Here is a 19,039-nt window from a genome sequence, read left to right as displayed (position 1 = left end):
CAAAGAAACATCAGCTTCGCATCCATGGAAATCGTTTCTTTCTTCATGATTATTTGTAGTAGCAACTTCCTCAGCATCTATTTCTTCAATAATATCAGCGGCTGTTTGAGTATCTTTCCCAATGGCTCGATCTTTTACGTAGATGGCAGTAAGTTGGTCATAATAAGGGAAACTCTGATGTTTGAATTGAGCAGCTTCTTTATGACTCTATAAAAATAAGAAATTCATATTAGATATAAGTTTGGTCAAAATAAGATGATAAAGACTTGAAATAATTCTTACATCTATATATGAGTTCCACACCGCATCTTCAGCAACAACAAGCTGCCTATGCTCATCCCAACCAAAGCCACCATTGTTTTTTCCGCTAAGCATGTCATAAACGATTGATCAATCCCTTTTCAATGTCCTAATCCATTAATCAATATTAGGTTTAGCCTTCAACATGGCATAGGGTAAAACATTTTCTAACATTTTTCCCAACTTATTTAAATAACCGGCTTTGAATCCTGTATCTGCATTAAAGGTTCTAACATTGTGCAAGTCGACCATACAAGCAACCAACGTAGCATCTTCTTCTGGAACCCATTTCCTTTTGGTTCCTTAAGAATTTTGGGAAGAAACACTTGATTGTAAAAAACCTGACATAACTATCTTAAGAAAAAATGCAAATTAAAATTAAGTTCAATATTTTGCACCAAAAGGTCAACGCTTTATAAAATTATAACACATGATGAATCAAAAGAAAATAAATTATCATTCAACAAGTCTAGTACAATACAAAAAAACGATTCAAACACCACCAAAGTTTCATAAACTAGAAACATGAAATAACATAAACAACTTAACATTTACTATTTTTACCCTAAACCTAACTAATTTCTAGATGCTTGCCATTCATCGAACAGTTGGTTGGCTAGTTCCACCCTCCAAGTAGCCCATGCATCCGATGGATGAATATTTACGATATTCGATTCATCGTCATCCATCACATTACTAGGAAATCCTTCTCCCAACAACGCTTCAATAGGATCAAGACTTACATGGGTTCGAATAAAATTATAGAGAAAACAACATGTAATAATGATTTTATTGTGCACCCTCACAGGATAGAATGATGGACTCCTAAGTATTTCTCATCTAAAATAACCCAAAACATCTTTCAATAACATTACGTGCTGAAGCATGTTTCATGTTGAAAAATTCTTCCGGAGTACTTGGATGGTCACCCTGATGCCACTAATTCAAATGATATCTTTGTCCTCCAAAAGGCGCAAGAAATCCCTCACAATTTGTGCATCCAACATCAACTAGATAATAACAACCTATAAAAAGAAACTATTTATCATGGTTAATTTCCCAAAAAAGTATGATCTTAAAAATTAATTCAAATTCCTCTAATTTTGCCCTTTATCATTAGGAACTTTTAGTCCATATCTCCTACTAATTGCATCTCGAACTCGTCAATCAACAATAGAACATTCCCAACGAGGAAGAACATAAACAAAATGCATATCAGGTGTACAAACACCTAACATATTTGTTGCTATGTCACATTTTTGTATTCGATATCTAGGTTTACCAACTGTTGGAACCCTAATCATGATGTTCTTTCCATCTAAAGCACCTAAGTAATTCTACATCACATGTATAAAACTTCGGGTTAGGATTGTAACACCCCATCCCCGATACCGTCGCCGGAGTCGGACACGAGGGGTTCTAGGACCAACTCTCATGTGTCACACAGACTATTTTTCACATTTCCAGCCTAGCTGGCAAACTGCGTCCCTGTCACCTTAAAAATCATATCTCGAGTTCCAGAACTCGAAAACCAGTTCCGTAAATTTTCCCTGAAACTAGACTCATAATTCCATCTACTCATTTTTTCTAGAATTTTTGGTCAAGCCAATTAGTACAGTTTATTAGTTAAAGTCACCCATGTTACAGGGGTCGACTACACTGACCTTTGCGCATTACGACCTGGATATCTTCTCGTACAGAGCTTCAATGCTCATGCCGTTTGTTTCTAATGAAACTAGGCTCAAAAGGAAATCTGCACATATAAGGCACGACTTCTAATTCCTTTTGGATAATTTATGGTAAATTTTCAAAGTCGAGACAGGGGATCCAGAAACCATTCTGGCCCTGTCTCACGAGAACTTTAATATCTCTCAGTATACTGCTCATATGGTCGTTTCGTTTCGTCCATATGAAAATAGATTCATCAAGGTTCAATTTCATAGTTTATTCACTATTTAATTCTACTTCTACTATTTTTAATGATTTTTCCATCTCACCTCACTGCTGCTGGCAGCATCTGTTACTAAAGCAAACAATGACTATTTCATAATTCTTCCATGGCCAACTATTACATCATACATAATACAAACTATGGCCACCTTATCAAAATTAAGGTTTCTAAGGCTCATGACTATAGGTTTTAGAATCACACTCAACCGACCACATAGGCCATTTTCACATGGCTTAAAGTTTACAACCCACAATTCGACAAACAAAATAGCCTATACATGCCAAACGTTCTCCTAGTTCAACTACGACGACAATACCAAAGATTTCCAGCCGGTGTGATGACTTCAATGACGGTTCCGAGCACGCAAACGATACGAGTCCAAGAGACCTAAAATGGGTGACAAGAAAACACCGAGTGAGTTTATAACTCAATAAGTCATAAGCATTCGACAACCACCCATTAATAAAGTTATCACAACATGAAACAAAGAAACGAAGCTAGGTACTCCATCCATATCGAAACTATACCATAATTCCTCGAACCTTTCGGTTCAATCTCATACCAAGTCATACATCCACATTTCAAATTCTATACAATAAGATATTTGAGGCATTTTACACACCAACTCATTTTCACCACAATCATACAATTGCAATCATCACATAGATTTAAAGCTTACCAAGCTCAACCCCGAGCATGAACATATTGCCTATTCGTCATGAGCTCAAGGTACTTACCCGATCCGCTGTCCGGATTAACTCGATAATGTCGCACACTCAGTGCCAATTGTAATGCAAGAGCATATAGTGAATCCGCACACTTAGTGCTATATACATTCAGCTCGCACACTTAGTGTCAGATAATCAAACTCGCACACTTAGTGTCTGTACAATTTTAAACCCGCACACTTAGTGCCAATCTTGTCACCGTGTCCATTTATACCCGCACACTTAGTGCCGAGACCAATACCTTATGCATTTTGCTGCCTTTATACATTCAACAATGGCATCATTCCATACACATACATTTCCATTTACACATCAACTCATTTAAACACATTTGCATATATATTATGATCATTTAAATCAACACCAAATATATGCTTAATGACTTACCTTGTGTTGGGTAAAATAAATTCCAAGTCGGCTACTCGATGACCTTCGTTTTCCCCTTGTTGGACGCTCTCCTTTAGGATCTTGAGCTTAAACAATTAAATTAACCCATTCAACCACTTTGTAAAATATTTGTATTAAACATTAAAATTTCATTTCATAGGATACACATGACAAATTCTTATCCTTCTACCCCATGCTTTTGAACTATTCGGTTCACAACCTTAGGCTATCACCCTATTGCCAACTATCCTAATCAAGGATAGTATCACAAGTGTGTACACCCATATGGCCGAATGTGCAAGATCAAATTCAACACCACCTATGTGCTTAATTAGGTGGCCGAATATACACATAAGCACATTTAGCATTTGATAGATTCGGCCTTAGCATAGATTTCATTAAAAGTCCCTATTAGCCACTTCACCATCAATTATCTCATCTACTTAATATTTCATACTCATCATGCTAGCCGAGTATTACTTATTTAAGTTCAACACCTTATATACCACACTATCATCAAATATGATATCTAATTCTTCTCTTTCTTTTCATCAAGACAACCTATATGAACATGTAACTAATTCAAACTTCACCATCTTAATGCCCATTATGGCCGAATGTACCAAGCATTTATCATTTTGCATCATGAATTCTATAGCATGGCCGAATACTCATGCACATACACACACAACAACAAGAACTCAATGACCTAAAATCTCCAAAACACAAATCATACCTATCATATTTACTTATATGGCGAATATACATACCCCATATAATACCATTTTCATTTCATTTAACACTTAATTTCTACCACATAAACACTTGGCGAATAATCCTAACTAGCAAAACTTCACATTTGTTCATAGCATCTTTTAGATTAGCATATAGGTTACAATAGTAGCTTGACTACTAGCTAGATTCTCATAAAAATCAATAGAAATAACATGAACTCCTACCTTATTAACCTCCAAGATAGCCGAATGCCCTAGACAAGTTCCTTCCTCTTTCCTCTTGTTTAGGTGTGCAAGAAAGTAAGGAAGATGAACACACTCTTACCTTTCTTTCCTTAAAGGTGATCAAAATGCCTTAATCTTTAATTTCCTCTCCTTTTCTTTTCTTTTGGTACGGCAAAGGGGGAGAAGAAGGATGAATATCTTTTTTTTTCTAACACTCTTCCATTCCTTTTAATTATCTTTTCTTCCATACCATAAGGCCATTAACTATTATCATGCTAACATAAAATGTATATAATATCTATCCACCATCTTGATGGCCGGCCACTAAGTTAAAAGTGGTCCATTTGACATGCAAGTCCCTCATGTCAATAACTCATGCATTATTTGGCCATTTAAATTTCACCTATCACATTTTCAAGTCCTATCACATGGGTCCTTTCTTATAAATTAGCACCTAATTAATAAAAATCAAGGCACGAAATATTCACACATACAAATTCCACATACAATAAGCACAGAATATAACACCTAATTATTTTTATGACTCAGTTTTGTGGTCCCGAAACCACTCTCCGACTAGGGTCACATTAGGGGTGTCACAACTCTCCCCTACTTAAGAGATTTTCGTCCCCGAAAATCTTACCGGCAAGTAGGTTTGGGTATCGTTCTCTCATAGAGTTCTCGGTTTCCCAAGTAGCTTCTTCGACTCTGTGTTTGAGCCATAACACCTTTACTAACGGAACCCTTTTGTTTCGCAACTCTTTCACTTCACGAGCTAGGATACGAATCGGTTCTTCTTCATAAATCAAATTAGGCTGAATCTCGACCTTAGATGGAGTGATTACGTGTGACGGGTCAGACCTATATCGTCGAAGCATCGAGACATGAAAGACGTCGTGAATCTTTTCAAGCTCAGGGGGTAAAATTAATCGGTACGCTACTGGCCCAACTCGTTCGGACACTTCATACGGACCGATGAACCTCGGACTCAATTTGCCCTTACGGCCAAATCTAAGCACCTTTTTCCAGGGTGAGACCTTGAGAAATACCTTGTCTCCAACCTGATATTCAATGTCTTTTCTTTTCAAATCCGCATACGACTTTTGGCGATCCAAGCGACTTTCAAACTTTCACGAATTACTCGAACTTTTCGCTTCGGCATCCTTGATCAAATCAACCTCAAGAATTTACCTTCACTAAGTTCAGTCCAGAATAATGGGGTACGGCATTTACGATCGTATAAAGCCTCGTAAGGCGCCATCTTAATACTTGATTGAAAGCTATTATTGTGCTTAATTCAATCAAAGGCAAATACCATTCCCATGAACCACTAAACTCAAGGATGCAACATCTCAACATATCCTCGAGTATTTGAATTATCCGCTCGGATTGACCATCGGTTTGGGGGTGAAAGGCGGTGCCGAAATGCAACTTGGTACCCAAAGCTTCTTGCAACTTCTTCCAAAATCGCGAGGTAAATCTCGGATCTCTATCTGACACGATGGAAATAGGCACCCCATGTAGTCTCACAATCTGAGAAACGTACAATTCGGCTAGTTTGTCCATTGAAAAATCCGACGTCACGGGGACAAAGTGAGTGACTTAGTCAATCTATCTACAATAACCCAAATCGCATCCTTCTTACTTGCTGACAATGGCAGTCCGGATACAAAGTCCATTGTGACTCGATCCCATTTCCACTCGGGTATCGTGATCGGCTGAAGTAATCCTGAAGGCACTTGATGTTCCGCTTTCACTTGTTGACATATTAAACATCTCGAAACAAAGTCGGAGATGTCTCGTTTCATACCATGCCACCAAAACCGACGTTTCAAATCGTTGTACATCTTCGTACTCCCCGGGTGGATTGCCATTCGGCTACAATGGGCTTCGTTCAGAATTATCGAAATAAGTTTCGAATTCTTTGGAACACACAGACGACTTCTGAACCTCAAACAATCATCATCATCGATTTAAAATTCCGAGTCCTTGTTCGGAACACACTCAGCCCGTTTTGCAACCAACTCATCGTCGACTTTCTGAGCTTCACGAATTTGACGTTTCATTAATGGTTTGGCTTTCAATTCAGCTACTAACACATTGTCGGGTAGAACAGACAAGTGTACATTCATCGCTCGCAAAGCAAATAGTGATTTACGACTTAAGGCATCCGCAACCACATTAGCCTTTCCCGGGTGATAGTCAATGACCAGCTCATAATCCTTTAACAGCTCGAGCCAACGTCTTTGTCGCAGATTTAAGTCTCTTTGAGTCATCAAATATTTGAGACTTTTGTGATCCGAATACACATGGCACTTCTCACCAAATAAGTAATGTCGTCATATCTTTAAGGCGAATACGATGGCAGCCAATTCGAGATCATGGGTCGGATAATTTTTCTCATGTGGCTTTAATTGTCTCGGACGATAGGCCACAACTCGCCCTTCTTGCATCAATACGCAACCCAACCCAAGTAGGGATGCGTCACTATAAATGACAAACTCTTTGCCCGATTCGGGTTGCACTAGAATTGGGGCTTCAGTCAAACAAGTTTTCAGTTGATCGAAACTTTTCGACATTTCTCCGTCCATTCGAACTTAACATCCTTTTGGAGTAGCCGTCATTGGCGTGGCTATCGTCGAGAAACCTTTACAAATCGTCGATAATAACCGGCAAGCCCCAAAAAGCTCCGAACCTCGGTAATATTTCTCGGAGGCTTCCAGTTAAGTATGGCTACAATTTTGTTCGGGTCGACTCGAATACCCGATGCAGATACCACATGCCCCAAGAAGCTAACCTCTCTTAACCAGAACTCACACTTGCTGAACTTAGCATATAATTGCTTATCCCGTAAAATTCGCAACACTAACCTCGGTGTTGGCGTGTTCGGTCTCATTTTTCGAATAGACCAAAATGTCATCAATGAAGACAACTACGAACCGATCCAAGTGTGGTCTGAAGATCCGATTCATCAAATCCATAAACACCGCAGGGGCATTAGTGAGCCCAAACGGCATCACTAGGAACTCGTAGTGACCATATCTCGCTCAAGGCGCTTTAGGTACGTCGCATCTCGAATTCATGAATCGATAATAGCCCAATCTCAAATCTATTTTCGAGAACACTGAGGCTCCTTTCAGTTGATCGAACAAATCATCGATATGCGGTAACGGATATTTGTTCTTTATTGTCACTTTATTAAGCTGACGGTAGTCGATGCACAGCCTCATGGTTCCATCCTTCTTTTTCACGAACAACACTGGCGCACCCCAAGGTGAAAAACTCGGGCGAGCAAAACCTCTATCCACCAATTCTTGCAACTGAGTTTTCAACTCCTTTAATTCCGTTGGTGCCATACGATACGGAGCTATCGAAATTGGAGTGGTACCAGGTGCCAATTCGATGCCAAACTCTATTTCCCGAATAGGTGGTAAACCCGGCAATTCTTCAGGGAAAACATCCGGGTATTCACAAACCACTGGCACAGATTCGGGTTTCTTTTCTGACTCCTTGTCATCGAGCACATACGCAAGGTACACTTCGCACCCTTTTCTTACATATTTCTGGGCCAACATTGCTGATATTACAGTTGGCAACCCCTTTAAGTCCATAGACTCAACCCGAATTATCTCGTTATTCGCGCACCTCAGATCGATAGTCTTGCTTTTGCAATTTACAACCGCATCGTGCATGGTCAACCAATCCAAACCAAGAATAACGTCGAATTCGTCGAACGGCAAAAGCATCAAGTCCGCCGGAAAACAAGAACCTCGAAATACTAGGGGACTTTTCTTACACACTTTGTTGACAAGCACGTAATGACCCAAGGGGTTTGACACCCGAATTACAAACTCAGTAGACTCAATAGGCAAAGTCTTACTGGATGCTAAGGTTTCGCATATATAAGAATGAGTAGAACCAGGGTCAATCAAAGCAATCACATTAGTATCGAAAAGAGTGAAAGTACCGGTGATAACGTCAGGGGAGGATGCCTCCTCTCGTGCGCGGATGGCATATGCTCTAGCAGGAGCACGGGTCTCGAACCGAACAGCCGTATCAGTGGCTCCTCTCTGATTACCACCCCTACCTCATGAAATCCTCGGGGGTCTACCTCTAGCCGTCGCCCCACTAGATCTTGCACCTTGCATCTTATTCTTCTCATCTAGCTCGTGCAATCTCTAATGAAGTGGTCCTTGAACCACATCCGTAACAGTCTTGTTAACAGACTTACCCCAACATTCACCTAGGTGTCGTCTTCCACATTGGGGGCATTCAGGTCTCTCTTGACGATTATTGCCCACACTAGCTACCGAAGTAGCTCGGGAGTCTGTCGATGGTCGGGCTCTAATGGAAATTCCCGCAGTCGCCCTCGACTTACCGGTGTCCTCCCTGAACCTCTTTACAGCCGAGAACGGAGCTTTACTCGTTGATCTTTTACGGTAATCTCTTGCTTCAAATTCAGCCTTTTTCTTTTCCTTTCCAAGTTCTTCCGCCTTGCAGGCTCGTTCGACTAGTGTCACGAACTCCTTTATCTCCAAAATTCCCACTAGTAACTTTAACTCTTCATTCAATCCTTCTTCAAATCTTTTGCACATAGCAACCTCATCAGCTACACACTCCCGGGCATACCGACTGAGTCTTACGAACTCATGTTCGTATTCAGATACTGTCATACGGCCTTTCTTGAGTTCCAAGAATTCCTTACGCTTCGATCGATGAACTGTTGACTAATGTATTTCTTTCAAATTTCGATTGAAAGAAATCCCAAGTAACTCGTTCGTTTGGGACTATGGAAATTAAAGTCCTCCACCAATAGTAAGTCGAGTCTCGCAACAAGGATATAGCACACTTAAGACATTCATCGGTGTGCATGGCAGTTCATCTAACACTCGAATGGTGTTATCGAGCGAACTTCGGCCTTTTCGGCATCATCAAGAACTATGGCCTTGAACTCCTCAGCCCCGCTTCCTAATCAGTCGACGGTGGTTTACTCACCTCACAGGATCGAGAATCAAGGCATTACGGGCTCTTGGGGTGGAGTATTTAAATTCGGGAATGGTTGGACAGCCGGGTTGGTTCGGGCATATTGCGACCCACTCATTCATCATGGTGAAGAAGGCTTGTTTCGCCCTTCATTTTGATTATTCGCGGATGATCGAGGCTCAACAGCGGTGTCCCTTGCGCGGAGCAGCCGCTACACTTTCAACGTCATCCGCCAAGGGTCTCTATCCCGGGTTCCATTGCTAATCAAAACAAAAATTTCAACCGTCAAGTCATCACATTATTAAGCACTAACAATTTGGCATGTATAGCTAGACTCACACGCTCTATGGTAGTCCTAGAACCGACTAAACCATAGCTCTGATACCAATAAAATGTAACACCCCATCCCCGATACCGTCGCCGGAGTCGGACACGAGGGGTTCTAGGACCAACTCTCATGTGTCACACGGACTATTTTTCACATTTCCAGCCTAGCTGGCAAACTGCGTCCCTGTCACCTTAAAAATCATATCTCGAATTCCAGAACTCGAAAACCAGTTCTGCAAATTTTCCCTGAAACTAGACTCATAATTCCATCTACAAATTTTTTTCTAGAATTTTTGGTCAAGCCAATTAGTACAGTTTATTAGTTAAAGTCACCCATGTTACAGGGGTCGACTACACTGACCTTTGCGCATTATGACCTGTATATCTTCTCGTACAGAGCTTAAATCTCATGCCGTTTGTTTCTAATGAAACTAGACTAAAAAGGGAATCTGCACATATAAGGCACGACTTCTAATTCCTTTTGGATAATTTATGGTAAATTTTCAAAGTCGAGACAGGGGATCCAGAAACCATTCTGGCCCTGTCTCACGAGAACTTTAATATCTCTCAGTATACTGCTCATATGGTCATTTCGTTTCGTCCATATGAAAATAGATTCATCAAGGTTCAATTTCATAGTTTATTCACTATTTAATTCTACTTCTACTATTTTTAATGATTTTTCCATCTCACCTCACTGCTGCTGGCAGCATCTGTTACTAAAGCAAACAATGACTATTTCATAATTCTTCCATGGCCAACTATTACATCATACATAATACAAACTATGGCCACCTTATCAAAATTAAGGTTTCTAAGGCTCGTGACTATAGGTTTTAGAATCACACTCAACCGACCACATAGGCCATTTTCGCATGGCTTAAAGTTTACAACCCACAATTCGACAAAACAAAATAGCCTATACATGCCAAATGTTCTCCTAGTTCAACTACGACGACAATACCAAAGATTTCCAGCCGGTGTGATGACTTCAATGACGGTTCCGAGCACGCATAAACGATACGAGTCCAAGAGACCTAAAATGGGTGACAAGAAAACACCGAGTGAGTTTATAACTCAAGAAGTCATAAGCATTCGACAACCACCCATTAATAAAGTTATCACAACATGAAACGAGAACGAAGCTAGGTACTCCATCCATATCGAAACTATACCATAATTCCTCGAACCTTTCGGTTCAATCTCATACCAAGTCATACATCCACATTTCAAATTCTATACAATAAGATATTTGAGGCATTTTCACACACCAACTCATTTTCACCACAATCATACAATTGCAATCATCACATAGATTTAAAGCTTACCAAGCTCAACCCCGAGCATGAACATATTGCCTATTCGTCATGAGCTCAAGGTACTTACCCGATCCGCTGTCCGGATTAACTCGATAATGTCGCACACTCAGTGCCAATTGTAATGCAAGAGCATATAGTGAATCCGGACACTTAGTGCTATATACATTCAGCTCGCACACTTAGTGTCAGATAATCAAACTCGCACACTTAGTGCTGTACAATTTAAACCCGCACACTTAGTGCCAATCTTGTCACCGTGTCCATTTATACCCATACACTTAGTGCCGAGACCAATACCTTATGCATTTTGCTGCCTTTATACATTCAACAATGGCATCATTCCATACACATACATTTCCATTTACACATCAACTCATTTAAACACATTTGCATATATATTATGATCATTTAAATCAACACCAAATATATGCTTAATGACTTACCTTGTGTTGGGTAAAATAAATTCCAAGTTGGCTACTCGATGACCTTCGTTTTCCCCTTGTTGGACGCCTCTCCTTTAGGATCTTGAGCTTAAACAATTAAATTAACCCATTCAACCACTTTGTAAAATATTTGTATTAAACATTAAAATTTCATTTCATAGGATACACATGACAAATTCTTATCCTTCTACCCCATGCTTTTGAACTATTCGGTTCACAACCTTAGGCTATCACCCTATTGCCAACTATCCTAATCAAGGATAGCATCACAAGTGTGTACACCCATATGGCCGAATGTGCAAGATCAAATTCAACACCACCTATGTGCTTAATTAGGTGGCCGAATATACACATAAGCACATTTAGCATTTGATAGATTCGGCCTTAGCATAGATTTCATTAAAAGTCCCTATTAGCCACTTCACCATCAATTATCTCATCTACTTAATATTTCATACTCATCATGCTAGCCGAGTATTACTTATTTAAGTTCAACACCCTTATATACCACACTATCATCAAATATGATATCTAATTCTTCTCTTTCTCTTTTCATCAAGACAACCTATATGAACATTTAACTAATTCAAACTTCACCATCTTAATGCCCATTATGGCCGAATGTACCAAGCATTTATCATTTTGCATCATGAATTCTATAGCATGGCGAATACTCATGCACATACACACACAACAACAAGAACTCAATGACCTAAAATCTCCAAAACACAAATCATACCTATCATATTTACTTATATGGCGAATATACATACCCCATATAATACCATTTTCATTTCATTTAACACTTAATTTCTACCACATAAACACTTGGCCGAATAATCCTAACTAGCAAAACTTCACATTTGTTCATAGCATCTTTTAGATTAGCATATAGGTTACAATAGTAGCTTGACTACTAGCTAGATTCTCATAAAAATCAATAGAAATAACATGAACTCCTACCTTATTAACCTCCAAGATAGCCGAATGCCCTAGACAAGTTCCTTCCTCTTTCCTCTTGTTTAGGCTGTGCAAGAAAGTAAGGAAGATGAACACACTCTTACCTTTCTTTCCTTAAAGGTGATCAAAAATGCCTTAATCTTCAATTTCCTCTCTTTTTTCTTTTCTTTTGGTACGGCAAAGGGGGGAGAAGAAGGATGAATATCTTTTTTTTTTCTAACACTCTTCCATTCCTTTTAATTATCTTTTCTTCCATACCATAAGGCCATTAACTATTATCATGCTAACATAAAATGTATATAATATCTATCCACCATCTTGATGGCCGGCCACTAAGTTAAAAGTGGTCCATTTGACATGCAAGTCCCTCATGTCAATAACTCATGCATTATTTGGCCATTTAAATTTCACCTATCACATTTTCAAGTCCTATCACATGGGTCCTTTCTTATAAATTAGCACCTAATTAATAAAAATCAAGGCACGAAATATTCACACATACAAATTCCACATACAATAAGCACAGAATATAACACCTAATTATTTTTGTGACTCGGTTTTGTGGTCCCGAAACCACTCTCCGACTAGGGTCACATTAGGGGTGTCACAAGGATACTGTATTTAAATAATGGACTAAATTATGTACGAGCTATATATAAAACTCACTCCAATACCTTGAACCATTTCCACCTTGGGTCTGTAGAATTAGTTGTAATTGGCTCTACCTTTTTAAATAACACATCTTGTAAGCGTATGACAACATTTAAAACATTGTGAAATGATCTGCTAACAGTTTCCCCGAACCTATTAAAGTGATGCTTGATAACTTGATTTTTAAGGTGATGAGAAATGATATGTAAAAACATTGCCACTTGCTCATCAACAAGCATGTTCCTTGACGACTTCAATCCCCCTAAAGTTTGTAACATCTCACATAGTTTAAAAAAGGTAATTCTATTTATCCTAACTTGTTCACTATAGGTCTCGTCACTAGCATATACAAGCCTTTTCACATAATCTCGTTTTAGATAAAAATCTAAAATATAGGATCTAATCCTTGGTCTATAAGTATGTAGGCTATGGATAGTACCCAATGCAACTAAGAACCAACTCGCAACTGTACACATTGGCAACCATATTGTAATAGCAAGACCAATTATTTTACGCCTCTCATTTTGTACTATTAAAGGCAGAAAAGCCATTACTGCAATATATTAAAGTGTTACATATCTTCAAATCGTAGTAAAAGGGTCACATTTCTCCAATACTAATTTCAATAACAGTAAAACAAAATCAAAGAATTTAATTGCCAAAGAACTTACAATGATTCAGTGAATACAAGATGCTTGACTCTGTGTAACACCCCTATCCCGTAACCGTCGCCAGAATAGGTAAGGGGCATTACCGGACTTGTAACTCATGTCAGAACAGTAAAATTTTGAACTTTTTCTTAAATAAAGATCGTTCATTTAAATAAGTACTAAGCACAGCCAGAGGTAAAATTTAAACTTCACTAAGTAAACATTCAAAAGATGCCATTTTCGCATGGCTTATATACATTAACCAAAAATATTCTTCCGCCACTAGTCTATTCTATACATGCCATAAAATAATTCTAAACATAACAGTAATAAGCGGTGGATAGTGATAGTGTGACTAGTTGCTGACGATCCCCGAGCCTGTAGTTTCGCAATGAGATCTATAAAACAGAGGAAACAGAGTAAACGGAGTAAGCATTACAATGCTTAGTAAGTTTTAAGCAAGTGTCAACAGATAACAATCAAATTATAACATAGTTGTTCGTATTTTATTTCACTCTTCCTTCGGGCATACCATCCCTTTACCGAATATGCACATCTCATCATATACAATAGGCGATAAACTTTCACATAAAAGTGAGCTCATGTGACATAGATATATCGTATGATTTCACATAACCTCTCACACTGATCCGATGTCACATAATCGTAGGAATAGTCTCATAGATTGCTCTCGTATGCATCACATAACTACCTTATGATTTAGTTCAAATCAAGCTCACATATAAACTTGGAGTACATACTGCTTAACCTTTCGCATTGAATATATTTATAAGCAATTCTTATTACGAAGTCTTATAGCTTTAACCTCTACTCGGATTATCGGCGAGACCTTTAGCTCGCATTTAAATCTCCACACGGTTATCGGGTCTTACCCGGACAAAATCTCCACACGTAGTCATCGGGTCTTACCCGGACATACTCTCCACACGTAGTCATCGAGTCTTACCCGGACATAATCTCCACACGTAGTCATCGGGTCTCACCCGGAATATATTTCCAAGTTTCATGTACATTTAATCACATGTTACAACATTCACATCGACTGTCATATTTGTAATTCATTTGCCTCATCAAATATCTAATAATACACACCTTTCACATTTGGTCGTTCGGCCACAATATACGCACATTGCCTACATACTTCACACTAGCCATTCGGCCTTATCACACATATGCATGCTCACATTCATCACATTGGCCATTCGGCCTTATCACATATATGCATGTTCACATTCATCACATAGGCCATTCGGCCTTATCACATATATGCATGTTCATATTCACCACATTGGCCATTCGGCCTTATCACACATATGCATGCTCACATTCATCACATTGGCCATTCTACCTTATCACATATATACACATTCACATTCATCACATAAAATCCTAAATCAAAATATAAATTTTCATGTATTCACATCACAATTATCCAAATATACTTCACATACCACATATACTATCATGTATACACTTTGTCTTGGCCGAATCTACATCAATCATTTTCCAATGAATGATTCAATTTCACGCCATACTATCATTTCATATTCGAATACTCATAAACTTACAATTTCACAAATTTTAATATCGAAGATCCGTCTAACACTCATATATCATTTTACAATATCACGATTTAGAATTCACGTATGGGTTTAATCAATAGCTTATGAGCAACTAAAACAAGTTTTATCCATGTTTACAACAAAATCACATATTCACTACGAGCTGTTTTCCTGAGCAATAGTCACTAAATTATTTATAACTGGAGGCACAAAACTCCAAATCACTTGCCGTTAATTTTCCCTGAATATAGACTCGTATATCTTCCATCCATAAAATTTCCAGAATTTTAGGTTTGGCCAATCAGTACCAGATATTTCTTAAAGTTTCCCATGTTTCACTGTTCAACTAATCTGACCACTCTTCACTACAAATCAAATTTTTCATTGTACAGAATTCATAATGTGTTCTATTTGATTTCATTTGAAACTAGACTCATTAAGGAGTCTAAGCATATAAATATTATCTTATAACCATTTTTTTACAAATTATAATGATTTTCCAAAAACAGAACAGGGGATTTCGAAGTCATTCTGACACTGTCCCACATAACTTTAAATATCTCTTTATAGGAGATTTCTTTGCTTCCACGATCTCTTTTATAAGAAACTAGACTAACTAATCTTTGATTACATATTTTATTCAGCCTATAATTCCACACCAACAATTTATAGTGATTTTCGAAAATCACGTTACTGCTGCTGTCCAAAGCAAATTATTACAATTTGCTCTTAAATTTCCAAGTCCAAACACTTATGAACTTACCATTTGAGTTTAAGACATATTATGGCCACATCATATCTTATTAAATCAACTCATTATGTCCTATTATGATTGAATTTACTCAACGTTTAATCACTTAAAACTTACCTCGGAAGTGGTCGACGACTAGATATCCACGGCTATTCGTTTACTTTCTCTCTTCCCTTATCCGACTTTGATCCTCTAAGCTCTTGAGCTAAATCAAACAATTTACTTCCCAATCAAACACAATCACACAGCATCCATATACATCTTAGAACCATTCTTAACATATTTACTACTCATTTACAAACAAAATACTCATATCACATTTATAAAACTACCTTTCATAAACACTATGTATAAATATGCATTTCTTCACTATTTACTAAGTCAAGCCAAACCACATGATTTATTAATCATTAATATATATATATACAGCATTAACAACTTCACTTAAGCTTAAGTATAAAATTTGGTCTTACCAAATTTTGCACATTTTACCAAAATAATAACTACCAATTTTACACATAAGTGCCGAATCAAATCATACCATAGTTACAATATCACTTGACTAATGAAATATCCAAAATATCAATCTATCATTTACCAAATTCATAAACCACATATAAGGCACATTTTAAACTCAAGCATGTAACTTAACAACTTAACCATTAGTTGCCGAACCACAAACAAAACATATTCATACGTTAACATCTCAAACCTTACTTTAACAACCAATATGCAAGATATCACATATACATAACTTAGCTTATGAAAGCATATGTATTATATCATAAACACATCTTTTACCAATTACCTCACTTAAGCCAAATTTTATAATCAGCCACAAAAAATATACCACAAATCATACTTCCAAAATGAGCTACTTCCATGGCCGATTATATTTCATCATTAACATATCTCATTTTCGAATCATATAATCAATATCACATACACATCACCCAAACACAAATCATACCTATCATATAACAAGCATAACAAAATAAACCAACCATGTCAAATATAACCATAATTTGATCAAACCTTGAAACCGAACTTAACAAAATAAACAAGCCATTGAATGATTAGAACTTGAACTAACCACCTTTTTTATACATAATTTTCCAAGAATTTCAAGATACTTACCTCTTCCAAACCTCAAAATTCTAAGTTTAATCTATGGGATAAGTAGAGTTTGAACTAATCATCTCAAACATGCATAGATTTTCAAGAATCATTCAATACATACCTCATTCTAGCCATCTTCTAAGCCAAAAATCAAGGCAACCAAACTTTCTTCTCCCTCCCTTTAGGCTACGGCAACGGAGGACAAGGATCAACCAACTTTTGATTCAATTTTCTCTATGACCGAATGCACATACCTCAAATTTTTAGCTTGCTATCTTGCCAAAATCCTTAAAACATATTTCTTCTTTCTTTCATTTTTTTTTTCGGTCAAGAAGAACAAAGAGGATGAAGCCCCTTTTTTTTTTTGTTTTCATCATTTTCCCTTCCATTATTTTATTACCATGCTCCTTATTTTATCATTCCTCCCATGAAACACCAACATAACATGTTATGACATGTTTTGCCCATCACACTTTGTCCACCCTATTTGTCATGGCCGGCCACTACAAATTAGGGGGGAAATTGACATGCAAGTCCACCCTTTTTATTACATGCACTAATAGATCCTTATGTTTTGACCTATCACTTTTCAAAAGTGTCACACATAAGTCCTATTGACTAAATTCACAAGCAATTTACTAAATCAAAGCTTAAAACTTTCACACATTCATATTCACATATAATAAACATAAAATATGACGGCTAATTATTTTTATGACTCGATTTTGTGGTCCCGAAACCACTTTTCGACTAGGGTCAATTTAGGGGTGTCACACTCTGGGTGGAGGAAGCAATCAAACAAGTCAAATAAGAAGAGGAAGCAATTAAAAACCTGTCAAAGAAAAAATGAACAAAACATATTAAGAATCTTTACAAAGCACAAAATAGAAATTACAACTAAATATAAGAGTCTATTTAGAATCTTTAAAAAAATACATATTAATAAAAATGAACAATACATATTAACAATCTTTTAAAAAATACCAAATAAATTCACTACTTTATCCTACAATGCAAGGCCAATCTTAGGATAGTTTCATCAACCAATTATTTTTTTGTAAGGCTTTTGGGTGTTCTGAAGTGTAGGGTTTACTAGTTTTGAGAACACAAATAATGGATTGTATTTTCAGGCCATACGCATCAAGGACTTGGAGCTGTTCAAATCAATTGCGAAGAAGTTCTCGAGCATTTTCAATTCGGACTGGACCCATAACTTAACTGTTAGGCTACGACATAACATCATTCGGACCGGGCTACACAAAAAAGTATCACGTATTCTCACATCTCACTCGATGACGTTGCCAACAAGCATAGATTGGAAACTATTGCCAATGCCGAGAGTATTCAAAAAATTAAAATGAAGAATGCCAATCCTACAATACTAAATTATTCCTTTAATAATTGCAATCATTATTTTTCTATAATTTATTTCATGAATTAATTGGAATCTCATTCTAATCAAAATGTTTTAACCAGTATTAACTCGACTAGTTAGAATACCATTTCACCATCTATTATTATTTATTTTTTCACAAATAATTGAAGTTGGAATATTGTTCTACCTAAAAATATGAATTACTTTTTATCACTTGAGCCTGAAATATTATCTTTTAAAACCAAAATAATAATGCCCATAGAAACTTGACATTTATATAATAAAAAAACTATTTTTTGAATAAGTTGTATGTCAAGAGTTTAAATTTCATTCAAATATAGAAATAAAAACAGGATAACATCGAAAATCTTATTTTGGAAGTTCCACTTATACATACTATGATTTTGAAGGAATGGTAAGTTAAATTTTGGCATATTCCAATGGAGCAAAATAAGATTACAGATTGCATAGTAAAGATGTCAAATGGAGATTTGAATGTGAAATGTTACTTTGTTGAGCCACCTGAGGATGTTCGAAATTTACTGGAGAATGA

This window comes from Gossypium arboreum, chromosome 11, assembly GCF_025698485.1.
Source record: "Gossypium arboreum isolate Shixiya-1 chromosome 11, ASM2569848v2, whole genome shotgun sequence".
NCBI lineage: Eukaryota > Viridiplantae > Streptophyta > Magnoliopsida > Malvales > Malvaceae > Gossypium > Gossypium arboreum.
Note: the sequence above shows the minus strand (reverse complement) of the source record.